Source organism: Bombus affinis, chromosome 8 (assembly GCF_024516045.1).
Source record: "Bombus affinis isolate iyBomAffi1 chromosome 8, iyBomAffi1.2, whole genome shotgun sequence".
NCBI lineage: Eukaryota > Metazoa > Arthropoda > Insecta > Hymenoptera > Apidae > Bombus > Bombus affinis.
Genome location: NC_066351.1, coordinates 8,263,587 through 8,281,967, shown reverse-complemented (window position 1 = coordinate 8,281,967; position 18,381 = coordinate 8,263,587). Strand labels below are relative to the sequence as shown.

At 35.2% G+C, this 18,381-nt stretch overlaps 2 long non-coding RNA genes across 2 annotated transcripts in view; both read right to left on the bottom strand.

Moving 5' to 3' along the window:
- Window positions 1–3,355: 3,355 nt before the first annotated feature.
- LOC126919088 (uncharacterized) lies at window positions 3,356–8,324 on the bottom strand. Its single transcript, XR_007711507.1, has 2 exons — window positions 6,593–8,324; window positions 3,356–5,360 (listed from the first exon to the last, which is right to left on the bottom strand). It is a non-coding gene; the product is annotated as an uncharacterized LOC126919088 (long non-coding RNA).
- Window positions 8,325–9,136: 812 nt separating this feature from the next.
- The window catches only part of LOC126919703 (uncharacterized), a 105,241-nt gene continuing 95,996 nt past the window's right edge, over window positions 9,137–18,381 (bottom strand). The window contains exon 3 of the long non-coding RNA XR_007711750.1: window positions 9,137–14,057. This is a non-coding gene — a long non-coding RNA (uncharacterized LOC126919703). The remainder of the gene's footprint in view (window positions 14,058–18,381) is intronic.

Sequence of the window (18,381 nt, the reverse complement as noted above, 5' to 3'; positions counted from 1 at the left end):
ACTCTCATATCGATATAATTAGTAATTAACGTATTTTTTAAAGGAATTCAAAAAATTAAGACTAACTCACAAAAATCTTGGGATAAAATTACATTAAAAATGATAAAATCTTTCATTTTTTCAATGCCGCGCGGAGAGTAGCTCCTTATTGATGTTTAAGTAGGGAGAAACATACAAGATATTGATAATATTTATATTAATCTTACTATTTTTATGGTTTGACGTAGATATAACAAGGGTTTGTAAATTTTATAATATGTTTTATATTTTTTTACTTCTTTGTCCTTAATAAAGGTAAAAGTAGATAAATTGTGTTACATTGTAACAATATGCTAACAAATTTGCAAAGCCAACGTTTTTACTATGACATTCTATATTTAATGAGTGTACGTAGAATTTTGTGATTGACTGTATTCGGCCAGATTATTCTATTTTGTTACTATGTTAGAATGTATATGGATTATTAGATGGAACAGACTGGTAATAAAACACGGAGAATGACATTGCTTCAAATACTAATCTTTTCTTCAAATAATATTATAAAACTTTTAGGAATAATTATAGAATTATGACAACTTTAAGGAATCATTTGTATCCAACTGTACAAAATATAGGAGAAATAAAATAATCGTAGAATAAGTTTATATAACATACGCTACCTCTGCTCCATATGAAGTCTTGGTTGCTCGTAAAACCAAGAAAGAATCATTCGTGCGGATATATGAAATGACATACGTCTCTCGTAAACGATATAACACAAAGTCGATAGACGTTGAACTAGAATCGATTGTAAAACGCGGCTCGCCGTGTCCCGATTCCCGTCGAGCGTACGCCTCTAACCCTTTCCTTTCAGAACACCTCGTTGCGTGAGGGACAAAGATTACACCTCGTGGCATGGCACACACCGCGAAATACCCGGCCGTCTATATTCATACGACTCATAAATGCGAACGACTCACGGACGTCTTCTAAACGTTTTCGATGCGCACGATCTCGGGTTACGTTCGCAGGACCTGCCTCGGGACTTTTGTGTGTACTATAGTTTGCGAGAATAAGCACCTACCGATGATTCGGCTGTATAATGATCGGCCATATGCGAACAAAGAACAGGAGTCGCTGCACGGAACCACAAACCGGTGATTCTATTTACATGCACACAAGAGCAAGTATAAGAAGAGCTTCGGAATACCGAAGCTTAACTATCGCGAATTATGGGCACAAGAACAATTTTGATGTATAGTAAGGTAAAAAATATTTTGATTTATTTAATCCTTTATTAAAATCATCGAGAAGAATATTAACGTCGTGATAACTAAAGAGCGTGTGCAATGTAACGGATTTTTAAATTTCCCATAGATGTATAAACATTTGCATTCTAATTATCAATTTATTTTTGCATACACGATTATCTTACATTCACCTCTGCAACATTTCTAAGCATACGATGTAGTTTTGATAAAAAGACACTTCTTTTCTCCTTAATGTTGCAGCAGACGTAGAAATGCAAGTTTATCTGTTCCAGCTACATACATATATTCGTCACGCATACCAACAGTACACTACTAGAATCGCTAATTCAATTCACTCAAAGCGTTTTATATAGCGAATATATTTTTTCCTAACAGTATCCAACAGCTATGGTATTGCATCAAAATATTTTATACAAATCGATCTGCGCTGCACCATTACCTCGGCCGCGTTATTCTGGGTTCTTATGCGCGTCATTAAGGATTTTTACAACAAATGAAAAGTTATCAATCGACATCGTTTGTAATTCTTGTCGAGCATATCGCGTTACGATCACGAAGTTACATTTGCTATCCTATCTGTTACGCGGAGCGACCTCCCTTTCTGCAATTTATCACGCATAAGTTGCCATGTTGGTTTCTGTTTATAGAGCAGGAACTAGTTTGAAAATCCAGCGATGTCGTTAGCCGTCTCTTGACACGCAGTGACGCGCCAAGCAAAATCCAAAGACGGTGCTTTACCACGCGAGGGTTGATTCACTTAGGGATGATGTAGTGCAATCGTGGTCATAATTGCTCGTACGCCCGACAATCTCTTTTACGCGTATTGAATCGCACGGTAGATCTGCACTCAACACTAGTGTACTCGTCGCGTTCGTATTGTCGACATTGGTGTACGTACGATTTGTCAGAGGCTAAGGGCTGTCCGACACTAAATAGATTGAAATTACCTTACGGCAGCAGGATATGTAACGAGGGCAAACGAAAGTGCAAATATTCTGTATAATTTACTATATTACTCTATATATTATAGAAGGAATTATTTTAAGTTATTCCAAATTATTTTGATTATTCCTTTGCTGTAAATATATATGTATATTGTAAGAAAATTATTAATGTTATTCGATATTTGTTTGTTAACGTTTATGCATAACGTTTATGTTATAAACGTAATTAAAGAAATAGAAGCTAAGCACAGATTTGTTTCACATACTAAATGTTGCAATGAATATTCTGCTTTGGACATTCGATACATTTTTGTATGTATTTTGGTATACATACGTTTACGTATTTAGATTGTAACAACAGTACTGTAATATAGCAACGATAAATTTTTTAAGCCGTTAAAGTAATCATTTCGACATATGTTCGAAAGTGGTCTAAAACCGGATCAGGTTTATAATTAGTGATCCGTACCTTAGATATCTTATTTTGGAAAACAGAAACCAATTAGGAAGTAGGACGTTCGGACAAGAAAAGACGAGTTTGCAAAATAGTTTCATTATGTGCTAGAAATGTAGCCCAGTCACACGATAAACGCTACTTCTAATGGCGGGAAATAATTAGTATCGCAGTCGGTGTTGTCAATAAAAAAGAGCAACATAGTTGTCCATACCAATGAGGAAGGTTGTGTCGCAATCTGTAAGACTGAAGCCTAATAGAATCCACTGGGACGTAAATTCACCTGTTACCAAACGTAAAGTACGTGCTACACTGATATTCCGAGAATTTATTGCATGTTTTGTTTTTGCGCCCCACATTAGCGTAGCCGCATTACTAAAAGTAAAATGTAACCTTTCGTACTGTTCAATACTGCAATATTACATTTTATTATGAAAAAGTTCATTTATATTACTTTAATTATTATTATTATGGTATCGATGGAATATGGTTCAGAATGTTGATGAAATAAATTAAGAAATCTGTCTGTATTCTATTATCGTTGTTCTGAACTTAAAATGCTTATTATTTTACTGTTTTTCCTAAGAAGATCTGGAAGGCATTTTGTTTAAGAAGGTATCTTACTCTTTGAATAAATTAATGAATAAATCTGTTTGTAGGGGTGTAAAGGCGACTTTAGGAATTTTGCAATTTTCAAACAACTCCACTTTGAATGAAGTTTCTTTATTTTTTATTTAAGATTTTATACATATTTGTTTATATTTTGCATGCATTTATAAAATAAAAAAATATGAATAGTTTTCATTCAAATTCGAGCTGTTACAAAATTACATTTAACGTCTCAATTTTCATATCCAAAGCGACAAAATAATAAAAAAATTAACTTCTCTCAGCACAAAAAAATGTATTCCCGTCAAAAACCGAAGTTTAATCCTCTACGAAGATTCAGAAATATTTCACATATTCAAATATAACATTTGCATCGTATTAAAAAATGTACGCAATCCAATTCATCCACTCCATACTATTTCACTTCCAACAACAAAGTGGCGAACCTTTACACCAATATAACCGCATTACTCCACAAGAACAACACCTAGTAGACCTTTAGTAAACCTTAGTATGAGTTGAAAAAAAAGCAAGAAATAAATCAATCGTCGCTAACTGGTTGGCAGAGAAAACCGATAGCTGCGAGTATTCTGCTTGTGAGTAGGACTTTAAGGAGTCCTGCGGTAGCGTGGGCGTGCAGACGGACGCGAGATGCACCAGTGGGGCGAAGATGAGAACGGGTATCGTGAACCGACGGTTCACCGACAACGGGTTCGCCAAACCGTCGCGCAGATGAGTCCGGACCCGAGAAACGGAACACCTGAGCTTTCGTCCTACCTCTGCCCGGCCCTTCACTTCTTTGCCCCTTTACTGCCACCTCTTCTTCTTCTTCTTCTCAGTCTTCTTCGTCTTTCCCCTCTGTTTTTTTCTTTCTCTTCTTCTTCTTCTTCCTCCTCCTCCTCTTCTTCTTCTTCTTCGTCTTCTGCTGTTGCAGCTTCTTCTGAGCCACTACCCGACTCTCCTTCCCCTCGACTCTCTTGCTTCGTCTCTTGCTCGCTTTGGAGACCAAACCCGCGTGAGGACTGCACTCGCCGAGGAAGGATGGCTTTGCACTAACTCACCCACGTAGGACGCGCATTTCCGAACTCTCTCGTCATCGACCCTTTTAGCTCGAGCCGCCTTCCACTTTGCGGAGCTCCTACGAACAAGGTCGTACCCACCGCCGAGGATCGATCGAATCCTGGAGGGTGTCACCTGGTCCGCGGGCCAAGGTCCGATCAAGGTTCCGATCGTTCAAGAAAAATGCATGCGTCATAAGGTACCTTTAGAATGGAAAGCTTCCCGGTACTTGCACTCGGAATGGTTCTCTCAATGACGCAGCGATGGCTTACGGAGGACTTCTTTAAGGGCGATTTTTCTTCGTTCATAACATAATATACATGTGAATACATTGTATTGTGTTTTATGTACATTGTCTTAAATATTAATGTAATATTCGAAACGTATGGTGCTTTAAGTGACTCTGCAACAACCCTAAAATACTTCTATTTCAATTGTACTCGTTCTCATTTTGATAAACAAAAAAGGTTTTCGACGCTTTGAGAAAACTTTAATACGAACTTGAAACGAGAAGTAGTGAAGTATATTTGAACCTTAGAAAACTACAATTGGATCAAAATTGACCGAAGAAGAAGTGGCAAGATTAGACTACTAGGAGACGTATCAAATAAGTGAATCATAGAAACTTTTGGTACTAGATATTTTCTTCACTATTATAAATACGCTTCTTCGAAATATGTTAATTTACACGAATCAAGATAGTTTTGTTACAAACGGGTAACACACTTATTTTCTGACAATTAAGATGTTTATTCAAATCAATACGATTGCTTATCGTTTCGAAATAATTCGGACGACTTACTTTGCTCCGCTTCGAAATCCTCGCATGCTAGAACCGAGTTTTATAGCGACACGTGTTTCGAGATCATTTCCCCGGCCCCACTAAACGTATTAACGCGTTTTATGACGAGGACCCCTTTTTTCGGGTAAAGGCGAGAAGCGAAGGAAAGAGTTACGAAGGTCGGCAGATTTATTCCCACTTAAGACGTAGAGGCGGTGTTCGAGAAGCTCGTAACAGCTTGAGATAGGACTGGCTTCGTCTACCTGCCAACACGAAATTGCTTGTTGACCAAACTGGGCAATAAAAGGAGTCTATTAAAGCGATGTCGGGAATACGTAAGATTATCACGGCAGGACTAAACGATCGTAATCATTTGTCGCTTTGATCCTATCTTCTTTTTGCACAGTTCCATGAAGTATCCATTCAAAGTGTCGAACTTCATAAATCAGAAGAATAGTACGAGTTTAAGTATTGAAGAAGATTAATCACCTGTAGGTAGACCATTCTAATTTACCATATAGAAGCATAGATTGTTTTTAATCTAAACGATTAATTTATTCCGATAATATATTAATGATCTTCACGAATTCAAGTTACGAAATCTTGCACTAATACGTTTTAATATACATACAATATCTCGTAGAGAATATATTACAAACTCATTTTCAGCATAGTAGTTGTTTTATATTCTAACAAAAATTCCATCATTTCGATTTATACGTTTATTTCATTTTAAGCTGAAAGAAATTTGTTCGTTAAGGAATTAAAAGAAGTACGGAAGCACGTCATAATACCTTTAATACTCTGTGCAGTCGCTGTTGTCTGACCGACATCCGGTTCAGCAGAGACTAACAGGTGCGGACTTCAATTTATATGTAAACAGTCTTTTGTATTTCACGCGTTTATAATATGCGCTTGATTTTTGATTGAATGACGTTTATATTTCTTTATAGAAGATAAAGGATTTACTACATACGTTGCGAAAAGTCGATGTAAAGAGATAATACGAATAAATATTATGCGAATCAATATGTCGATTTATAATCTATCTGATCGCAATGCCTGACAGTAATCGCTATATTCAACAGCACTTAAGATAAGACGAGATTGCATCACATAATTTCAGAATAAATTGATCCACACTATGTTTTGTTTAACTTTCTCTATTCTCAATCATGATTAACGTACAATTTATTCAACATCATTAATTATTGAACGAGCAGCTGATCGATTGGTCAGAACCTGATATGTGATCCTATCGGTGAATATTAAAATCCTTTATAAAAGAATATTAAATAAACCCCTTAATTACGATACTGTCAATAATTTATAAAAAGAAATCATTTTTGAATACTCTTCTTATACGGATTTCGTAACGCGATACAATATATATAATATTACACTGTATTTACACTTATTTATGCTATCATTTTCTAATAAATAAATTTATCAGAACAAGATTTCTTTATTGAAATGCCGAATACCAATTACATACCTAGAGAATGTAGAACTTTATACGAAATGGCGTTGGATCTATTTCTCTTCCAATTACCAAAATGATATTTGAATATTAAAAGCACACGGAAAACAATTCAAGAACACGCTTCAACTTTCCTTACTTTTAAGTATAACAGCGAGACTACGCATTTATAAATAGCCGAAGATCGATAGCCCCATTCTAGATTAAAAATCGCATTCCAGTAGGACCTCTTGTTCTCAACGAGATAACCTCGTTGACCTGTTTCTGCATCGCGAGTCTCGTGCGTCGTTTATCGCGATACTTTAAAGCTCGATTCATCTGCGAACGTCAAAATTCGCCTACGCCACAGCACCGCCGCATGGCTATAGGTATTCTCAATTGCACTGTAGTTGGTTTCGCGAACGGTATCCCGGGCACCGGTTTCGCGTATAATTTAGAAGCGTGTCCTCCGTGTATCATCGATTTAATTCCTGCTACGCGATACCGTCGCGTGCTGTCTCTGAACTCTCTCGACTCCCATGAGCCGGCGACTATCTCGAGGCTTCGAGTCCCCTCGTCGAGACCGGAGCGCACGAGGAAAAGGAAGAACCTGGCAAGACGGATAGAGCTTGTCCTATCGCGTACAGCGCAAAACAAATGGTACCGGGGGCCGCCTACGTTCCCTTCGGCGTTCAACGAATTATTCCCTCTGTCTTTTCGTTCTACGCCACTGCGCGCACTAATGATATTTCGCGACCCGCACGCTCGTTACGGCATCGATAATCCTTTACGACGCGCCTGACGGATGAGTTATCCGTCCACGATCGTGTTTTTTGAATTTTCGAAAAGATAAATCTCTTTTTTTAGTACTTAACGGTCGAAAATCTCAGCTATGGAGGCATCATGCTTGCAGTAGCAACGAAAAGTACCTATTGGCATATCATTGTATTCAATATAGCGTTTAAATATTAATTAATCGGGTCCAATTTGATGAAGCATGAAGATAAGACGTAGAACATGGTAAAAAGCGAGCTTCTTAGGAAGATAAGGATGTGCGACAATTGTTCTTGTAGCAATTGAAAGAATGGGAAAATATCGTGTGCTTCAGGTGCAGCAAGAAATATTTTCTAAATGTAAGAGAGAGGGGCAAGAACACTTTACTTGCGAGATAAAATGAAAAGATAGTTTCGATGTGAAATGATTTTGGCAACAGATTGAATTGTTCTGCTATAAGAGAAACGTGAATTATCATGGTTTTCATCTGTGACAATTTAATATTAATTAACATCGTAATTAACATTTCACGTGAATGTAATTCTTTGAATATTATTTTTCATTAAATATCCATTTCAATTCAAGCAACTTGACTAATCTCAATGAAACTCAGCAGCTGTAACAACGGAGAGGGTAGAATGTATTAAGATGCACGATGAAGTATCAAGTTATGTGACAATCATGGCTATGTTAAGGTAAGTACGTATGGAAGCGTGGGACGCGAACAATTTCATGTTCAATCATAAATAATGCGACTCTCGCAAATGATTCTCGTACGTATGTATGTAGCATAATGGTGAAGGGCAAGAAATTAGAGAGATGATTCGTGTCAAGAAGAAATCCTCTAGGTGCAGTGGAGTATTAATAGACGTTGGACTAATGCAAACATTTTATATTTCTTTCGTATCGTAATAACGGTAAAGGACAGAATTTAAAAAACAGAACTCAACAAAATTTCTGTTCCTTATAATATAAATTGACTGCGGATTTTTTATCGAAATTCATATTTTGCGAATATACCTATAGATATGAAAATTGTTCATAAAGATGTGGATACAGATTTGGCTAAACATTCGCAGTCTAATTAAATTAGATGAGAAGGCGCGTTATGAAGAATCCAATAGATCGACGATATATTTTTGTGTCTCTAAAAATTAATAAATTTATTAGAGTAATAACGATCCCAAGACAATTGTAAAGGTGAAGAGGAGAGATAAATTAGAACTTTAGAGGGCCAGGCGCTCGTGTATTTATAAATCTTTGTAACTAATTGAGCTATCTCCAGGATGATGTCATGCGTTTTCACATTCAGCATAAATCGTAGGCAAGAGTTAAGTGTCTGTTGTAACGCGACAGTCGTACGTTTCTTGATATTATTATGCGTTGCACAGCAGTTGATACTAACTCGTAGAGAAGCTGCATACTCTCCTTCAGATCGAAAGACCAAGAAATAAAGCTCAATGAATTAAAGACAGTAGTAAACGTCTCAAATGATGTAATCGACGAATGATGATAGAAATGCTAAAAAATCGAAATATACCTACACTATTAAGACATTTGATAAGTAGATAAATATAATTCACATACGAATTACTCATTCTGTAAAAATATTGCTACGCAGATTAGAGTTTGTACTTTCTTTTATCAGTAATGCCAGATTATCTGAATTGATATTTATGAGATGAAATTTATTCTTATTTCATCATATTTATTCAAAATCTTACAATAATAAACAACGGCATTGTCAAGTGATAAAGTTCATGAACATAATGTATATTAACAGCTTTCATAGTATTTTTGAATACATTAAAATAGTGTACCTATATCTTCGATACTGCATTCGTGGAACTTTCCGGCCATAAATATTAGAACATTTATGTCTGCATAAACTGTGATATCCGGTACAAGTTAAATCTTTTTATTATCTTTATTATACATATACACTGTATGTACCTTAGCATGTAAAATATTAAATAAAGTAACATTCGTTAAAATTTTCTAATGTATCCTAATTAGACAGGATTGTATTTGCTGGTATTTGTTAAGTAGTTCACATGGTTTCTAAAACTAGAATACGATATAAAATTTGAATCTTCGGAAATACAACATCTTCTACCGAAATACTAATAAACAAGCTCTAAAATTTCTGCCAACAGCAAAAGTAAAAATTGCAGTAGCACTCGTACACTCTCCAAAGTTTTCCCTCGCAAAGTACTTGTTGCGAAGTACTCGAAGCGTCAGTCGGACTTAAAAAAGATATTGAACAATCGCTTTCGCAGACCCTTAGGCATTTGTCAGGCTGACTAGGGTGCTTTGTCAGTCGAATTCACTTGACCAGTGTATAAACGTGCACATAGAGTGTACGCGCGAAAAAAACGTAAACTCTTACAGGCAAGTACGTGTCCGAGAAGGTACGTGTCTATTCGAGCGTGTCACGACGCGTGTATTCATGTGCATGCTAGACACTTGGTAACGCCCGTGAGATCGCTTATTGGTTGCCAATCTCGTCGGTTTTTGCCCATAAGAGAAATTCGCTCGCGCGGAGGTGTGGTACCAGTTTGTCGGCTAGATTTACGAGGAGACCGCCTTGAAATTATTGTCGCACACTCAGCGCCGCGCGCGGGCCACGGCTCAGGAACCGCGAATAATGCGCACCGACTCGTTGCAAAAAGAAACACCAATAAGAACGGTCGATTTGGACTCTTTGCAAAGAGTCTTCGGTCAACCTGTTCTCATCGAGTGCAACCCTCCCTGCACCCACCCAACTCCTCTCTCAAACACCGGAATGAATTCCGGATTTTTTTTCTAGATGGGACAATACTATCGTGATCGAAGGTGGATGCTCGAGGTTCGTGCTATAAATTGCGATATGCAAATTTAATAAGCGCGCGCGTTGAGCTTCATCGTTCCTTGCTACGTTGGTCTTCATTGCACCGCCGCGGTACAGACCTTATCGGAACAGTGTCACGAGCAACTCCCGATGGATTATTTCTTGTAAGGAAATAACGTCACTTAACCTGATTAGAAACCTTTTGTAGAAACGTTTTCCTAGAGATTGCGTGCGGTTTTTTGAAGCTAGTGGTAGAGATATTCGAACTTCGATATATCGTGACTTATGGTTCTTTTTAGTCTCACAAGATGTATAATGTTGTTCTAATCTCATTGAATAATGCAGCCTAGATCAAACATAAAACTGATAAAATTGTTTTCGTAAAATATCTTATATTGATTATGTATGGAGACATTGAAATTACTTTATTTTTATTATTATTGTGGTAAGAGGGCATTTCTAACAAAGGAGTTTATAACAAAGCTAGCTTTGGCTTATTCTCTTTCAATCGTTGTCATTCCACTTAGAAATGGCTGGCAGTGTCAGCAGCAGATGGATACAGACAGCATCATAACGATTCTTAATCGTGCAAAACTTTGTAACTCTTATTGACATCGTTATTTGCTACTTCCAATAAAAATTATAATTTTATAATGATACTACTTCGACTATATTCTAAATCGTATTAATTAGAAATAAATATTTTTATGAAATATTCGTAAGAACATTATCAAGTTAGATGATTGTTTTCTGAGAAGATTTATCCACTGTCAAATTATATAAATTTGTCACGAAAAAAGAATTAATGCTTACATATTCAAAATTCGATAAATAATATTTCGTCATGCAAAAGTAATTGTCCTTCGCGACGGGCGAGTCAAGATCAATCATCAATTTAATTACAAATCTTCAGCGACTGATGAATTGTCTGGTCGGAAAGGCATTTTTCTCTTTAGACTTTCCGGAGAGGAAAGATTCGAAGGTTACATGGAATTTATCTCGGTTGTAAATGAAATAAGATACTCGGTGCGTTCCACAGGCACAAAGGTAGCAAGGCGATCTTACTTTCTTAATTGCGCTGCTCTACTCAAGAGTACCAGTATATAATTCTCCTGATTACCGTCCAGGACGATTAAAAAAATATGTTTTTATTTCGCCAAAGCGGATCGTAAATTACACATACATAAGCAATTATATATTGCAATGAAGTAGCAACGTATCTTTACGCGGTCCGGATTACGAAGACGCGATTTTTAATTATATAAGCAGCGCATGCAAGAACGAGCAAGGAACCTCCGCGGTTGTTGCCAAGCAAATTGACGCTAGCCAAGAGAAAATAGACACGGATATGCAATGGCTCACGAAAGTATAACACTTATCATAGAAAACTTTCATGTGCGTATTGTGCGTGTTGTATAAAACATTTTAAAATTTCGTTATCGCTGTAATAAGACACGGCCGTTATGAGTACGTTGGTAAAACTTGAAACCAATCTGCAAATGTATATAAAAATTACAAGATATTTACCAAAAACATATGTTTAATAAAAAAATTAATATACAAATTGCACGAATAATTGCCGTAAACGTATTATACATGTTAACTATGGTTTTGGTAAATATTGAGGTTTATTAATATAATTGACGACTTAAACTATTCTGTAATTTCTATACACATCTTCAGATTTTTAAGCTTCACTAATATGATCATGATAGTCAAACAGCCCTAACAGTGGTATGCAATGAAATTTCAAAATGTTTCGAATAACACACATAATATATTCATAAAAGGCGTCTACAAGTGTTGGGATACTTTCGTGACTCACTGTATGTATATCCACTTTCGTATAGAGGGGCGTGTGTAAGTACGTTGTCCCGTAACGAATCTGCAACTTCTCCTTCGATCGAGTTCACCGCCACCGCGATCTGCTCACAGAGCTCGTTGATAGACGTAATTATATCGTATCGACAGCAGGCGTGACTGACCCGCGCAACGCGCGACGCTTTGTGATTTACAGTTGCGCCGCTTGAATTAAATGCAATTAAGTCGCGGTAAATTACGCGCACGTCCCCGTGAACCGGCCAGATAAATCACCGTTGTGTTTGTCTTTGCGTGTAATCGCGAGGGAGAGTAGCCGCGGGAGGAAAAAAGCTCGCGTTGAAAGCGAGAAAGAGAAAGAAACATTCAAAAGGAAAGAAACGAAACGGACGCGCAGAAGGAACCAACGATACAGCAGGAATCGCTGGTCGGCCGTCTGCCCTTCGGCGGCGCGCACAATGCGCGTGCATCCGCGCCGTTCGCTTCGCTATATACCTAGAATCTCTAGAATGTGGACAGGGCCGTTCCACTCTTACGAGAGAGGGTGTGTACGCGCGTGCTCCAACCCCTCTCTCCGTTCCCACTCCACCAGATAACAGGTACTTCACGGCACTGGCTCGTTAATTATAAGGAGAGCGAACCTATATTTAGATATCGTTTACGGAATCTTAAGGGATTCATTTTTCTCCTTGGCCGCTGTCTGTTCGTACTTCTGCTCGAAAAGTAATCTGTAACAGATACTAATTACGTTTGTACGCTTCGTAAATTTTACTTTTTGTAGGGTTCAAAGTATTTGATCCTGATTAGCGGCGTGGGTTTACTTGCACGTCCGATATTGCAATTAGGTTGCAATTTTGAAGCCCCTTTCGTGGAAAAGAAAGATACATGTTAGAGTTTGATAAAGAAGTTTATTTCTAATTACCATTAAAAATAATTCGTGTGAAATGTTTGTGGTAATTTCAATAGGTATATATGTATATGTAGGGGATAGGTGTACATGTACCTAGAGGATACGGTATAGATACGTATCTTTTATCCTATATTGTTATATGAATAATAACATAATTGTCTTCTTCTTATTAAATAATAATCAAATGGAATAAGTAATTTGATATAGTATTTGCATGCTATGAAATGCAACAATGAATACGTACGTCCATGCGAAGTTTAATTTCTTTGGCAATAAATCAGTAACCCTTATTTATAGTTACTGAGCAGTAGACTACTACGGAATGTTCAATGAATAAAATTATCATTAGTGCTCATAAAATTATAATTAAATGTACAAATATCAACTTTCTATTAATTTGTGGCTTTTTTGTTTAATCCATATGAAAAAAATATTTTCCTTCTACATTTTTATTTATAATACGCATCATAGAAATACCATTTAATAGCATAATATTTCGTATAGCATTTAATGATTATATCGTGATTATAACGTTATTTTTATATCACTTAACTAATTATATATCATAATCAAAGATTTATCTTATATTAATATATTACATATTTAGTATAACCAATTTATAATCAAAATGAATGATATGTAAAATCATTTGGGAGAAGAAGAAACCTTTTTCAAGATCTAGGTAATATTTCATATATTTCATATATACCTAATCTACCTCGCGTGTAAATACGTAATAAATACTACATTTCGCAAGATTTGTTATTCCATTTACATATATCGAAGCTGGGACTCGGGAAAGACGAGGAAAGGTGAAGGCAAAGAACAGGAACGAAATCGTAGTAATATTGGAAACTTGTTAATGACGGTGACGTCATCGTTAGTAAGTTAATAAGGTCGCGTGGGCACGTCCTGGTAATAAAGTGCACGCTTATCCGGGCTCATCCTTCAGACCTTGCTCGCGTTAGCAGAGCACCTAGTCGCCATACCTTCTCGTGCCGCTGTCCTCTCTTACCATTCTGTTATATACTTCAGAACCTCGGCCTTAATTTACATATCTTTGTATCAATGCTACTACCTTGCTTCACTGGCGCATACTTTCAGCGACGTGCAGCGGTTCACATTTCAGGACTCGAAAGGCTGTACTGGTCAATTGAGTTAAGGAGAATCTAAAAAAAAAAAAGGAAAAAATTGCCCTACAAAATGTTCCTCTACAAAAAAGGAAAATCTTATTCATATTCCTTATGGAATATTATCAAAAATTGTTCAGCAGGAATGTTTTCTTAATAAATTCTTCGTTCGCGTCAATTAATAAACGCTATTAAGTTGTAGTAACATCTTGTGATATAGGAATATAGTTTTGATGAAGAATATTAATATTCGCATTTGGAGGAATCTAAAACTTACTGTTACATTTATTATATAAAAGAATTATCTATTATACTATATACTGTTACCTTTCTTCCTCTTAGTATACAAAAATTAATGCACCAAAATAGAGACACAAGAGGAACTGCACTAAATTTTCTCTACGTTAAGAAAATTTGCTTTCACGGCAGCAAGAATCCTCCCACTTTATCGCCCACCCGTTCCCCATTTCATCCGAATAGCAACGTTTATTAATTCTACGATCTACCTATATCTATCTATTTATTTTTCGAAAACTTTATCTTATTTAAGATTATTAAATTGCAAGTGCAACACCGAAGCTTGACCTTTATTGAATCTTTCTGATCATTGGTATCTCTGTACATACTTTGCCGTTATTGAATCTTTCCGATCACTTCTATCTCCGTACATACTTTGCCATTATTGAATCTTTCCGATCACTTGTATCACTGTACATACTTTGCGTGTAGGTGTTTAGAGTAAGCCGGCGAGCAAAAGCAGCAGTAACATCGTAAAGTATATTTCAATATCCGTTTAGCCGAGACGATATCTTTGTACTCTATTATATGCTTGATAATTGACCCGCTATCAGCTTTGCTATTGTCCATATTCAATTTTATATAGTGGTTTCTAACTTGTAAACTTCAATAAGCAATATTATCTCTTTATTTATAATAGTTTCATAGAAGTAAATTCAACTATCGTATCGAAATAATATTTAGTATATTATGTTACTATATTATACTGAATATATAATATTAATGTAATTTATTGACTAGAAGGGAATTTTATTTATATGACATAGTTGACAAATATGTCAAGTTCTCTAAAGTACCAAAAACATAACCAATATTGTAGTAATTAATATTTTTGAAACGTTTAAGCACATGGCAACACCACATGTTTAATTACAAAATTCAATAGAATTTTAAAATTACTTCCTTACAGAATAGTAACTTGCCCTACCTTAGCTTTGTGGTTTTCATATGAATGATATTCATCAACACAAATTTCAAGAATAAAATTATATAATCCTTTATTATAAGATTTTCCAGTGAACTTTAAACTTAAGAGAAATATTACAAAATTATTTTATGTAATACACACCTAATGGAAAATATAAAATATCTGTTTTATACGCATGTTTTACAAAAACTATGACTTTTTGCTCCGGCGCACAGTAACATTGTAGTTTTGTTATTATCTCTGCTCGAGTATAATCTATAAATATATTAATTGCATTACACCTACATCCCGTTAATTGTTAAAAACAAAAGAGTGTAAAAATTATAAATATGATAATAACTAATTTATTAAGGGTACTAACATTTTATTTATATTGATACAAATATATCAAACATTTTAAAAGTAGAATATTTCTGTCGCCAGAAATTGCACGGCTAAGATGGTAACTGCGTTCTTTAAAAGAAACAAGCTCTTATAAAATCTTTCGGTACTTACGTTATATAGCGGGACAATAAATTACAACTATCCGTATGTGGAGCACATTATACGGTTAATGCACTTGGTTAACAAATGTGTTGACATCGATAATCTGACAAACGAGGATCGTGGGAAGATAGACTATAAACATGTAGAAACTAAGAATTATTAGTCAAAGAACGATGTATAAAACTGTATCGTAAATGGCAACTACTTACCATTGCAAAAATTATAAGATCGCTGAAACAGCTCCAATTTTTGTCTAAGTTATTTAATATTTAATCCTAAAATATAGATATTTAAATAAACGTATATATTTTTTAAATAGATCTACAATATCTAATATTTAATTCAATAACTACACTTTTTTATAATACAGCTGTTTTCTTTTACTTTTTATTTGAATAAATGACTTTTTTGGAAAATTGATAATCACAAAATAATAACTTTTTAGAATAATCAATAATCATAAGATGTCGCACGTTGGAATAAACGTAAAGTACGCCCACAAAATGTTCGTATTTGCAAAAAATTAGTCCCACGTGTATGAAACGACAAATTATGAATTCAATGGCTTTTCCTTGCAGCTTTCACCACTCATGCTTTGCACTTCCGGTATTTTAATGGAATCTCTTGTTGCACTAGGATCGAAGTTCAAGAGAAATCGTACCTGATTTATCAAATGTTGCCCAATTCACCTGCGATCTAATCTTATATGGATCGATATATTTTATATTGATATATCTATATTAGTTACGGAATATTAAGTGACCTTAACGTACAGTTGAATTATACTGGAGTCAGTGGATTCAATTAATCGACTGTCATCAATAAAGTATTTTATGGCGAGGTTGTTTCTGCCATTTGCACGTGTGCTACCCACTTTCTCACGAGTTACCTACTCATAGGATGCTTATTTCCTCTGTAGTTCTTATAAATGATGACTGATTGCTTTTTTCAATTCTCTACATGTATATTTCGCCTCTAATGGTTTCAAATCAGACGCAAATAAGAAAATCAGATTTGCACGAAATATTTGGAATAAACGTACTTCAAACTTCAAACAATGTCAAAGGAACGAGATTATGGCAGCTGCTAAATAATTTTTTAACTTTAACGCGAGTTGAAATGTCAAAATAATGAAGTAGTCATCTTTTCCCAAAGTGCCGTTGGGAATATGAAAATAAAAAGTCTCTGCTTTAAGAAAATAATATTGACGAAACTAAAATACAAATTCTAATTCGTTAATTGTTACGTCTCTATAATTTAACATTTTTCCGCAGTTATCATCGTAAAAATAAACGAAAAATTGATGAAATTCTTAATATTTTTTATAATTTCACGAGACATATAAAATCTTCAAGTTTGTAACATGAAATTCTCACTTCTAGTATAGATACTAAAACTATATAAATAGGTAGAATAAAGTATACATAATTGCATGATAATGCGTTTAATAAATGGAAATTCCATCCATGGAATACCCTTAATTCATCTTCTTCATTATCTTAATTTCAATGTTAACAGATGCATATATCTCGGGGAAATACATTGATAAAATCTAACAATTATTGCATTATAATTGCTTCTTTCCTATTGTCTTCGTTTCTTGAAATTTAGCTGTTTTAACGATATAGTTCCACTTAAGAATGACCAATCGATTTAAAATAAATTGTAGGAAAATTTACGGTAACAATATAACACGAATGAACATCTGTTAAATACAGTATGTATATGCCTATCGTTAACGGCGTAAGACAATGTCAGAAAATTGCGTTAATTAACTAACGCAACAAGTGTGGATATTTTGTTAATTAGCACATCGATATTAACCTCTTGCTTTGTTTCGGAATAGCTGAAGGCAACGAAATTATCGAACTACAGCCTTTGTTCCACTGAAGGTTTATTTAAATATACATTAATATTTAGCATTCGGTATGTTTAAGTGGGTGTTGATTTTCGTCGTCCAGCGACCAGCTCTATGTAATTACCAAGCATCCACACCTACGAAAGAGCAAAGCAATACGAAAATCATAATCTCAACACCGTTCGTACAGGATCATTTTAACAGTAATAGTCCTTATAATACCAGATTTGAATATACGCGTTTATATTTACTATACAAATGTTTTACACGTTTAACAAAATACATTCTTTTGTTTCCGAGTGAAAGGTATGTCATTTTTAAGTGGCAGCGATATTTCACATAAATAAAATTTTAAAGCTACTAAATTTACCGATTTGCTATTTACTACAAAGATAATAGATAATTATAATTGATAATCATAATTTAAATGCTGCGATAACAATAGATTACTAAATATCATGATGCTCTTATCTTAATAAAAATGAACATTAATCTTTGCAAAAACTATATGTTTAATAATTGCAAAGATACAAAATCTGAAATTGGCCATTTCGACAGCTCAAGTAGTTTTGGTTATGAAAGCTAGAAAACAGAGCTTATCTCATGAATGATTACGAACTAATACAAACGATAGAGGAACGACGTGAAAGCGAGGTAATCGCTGAAAGCGAGGTAAAAAGATAGATGGGTGCCCGTTTCCATTAATTCAAATTCTTCGTACCCAGAGAACGCGATGAAGCGACTATTACTGATGCAATTCTAGTTCCTTTCTACGATAGTTATCGACGCGTACA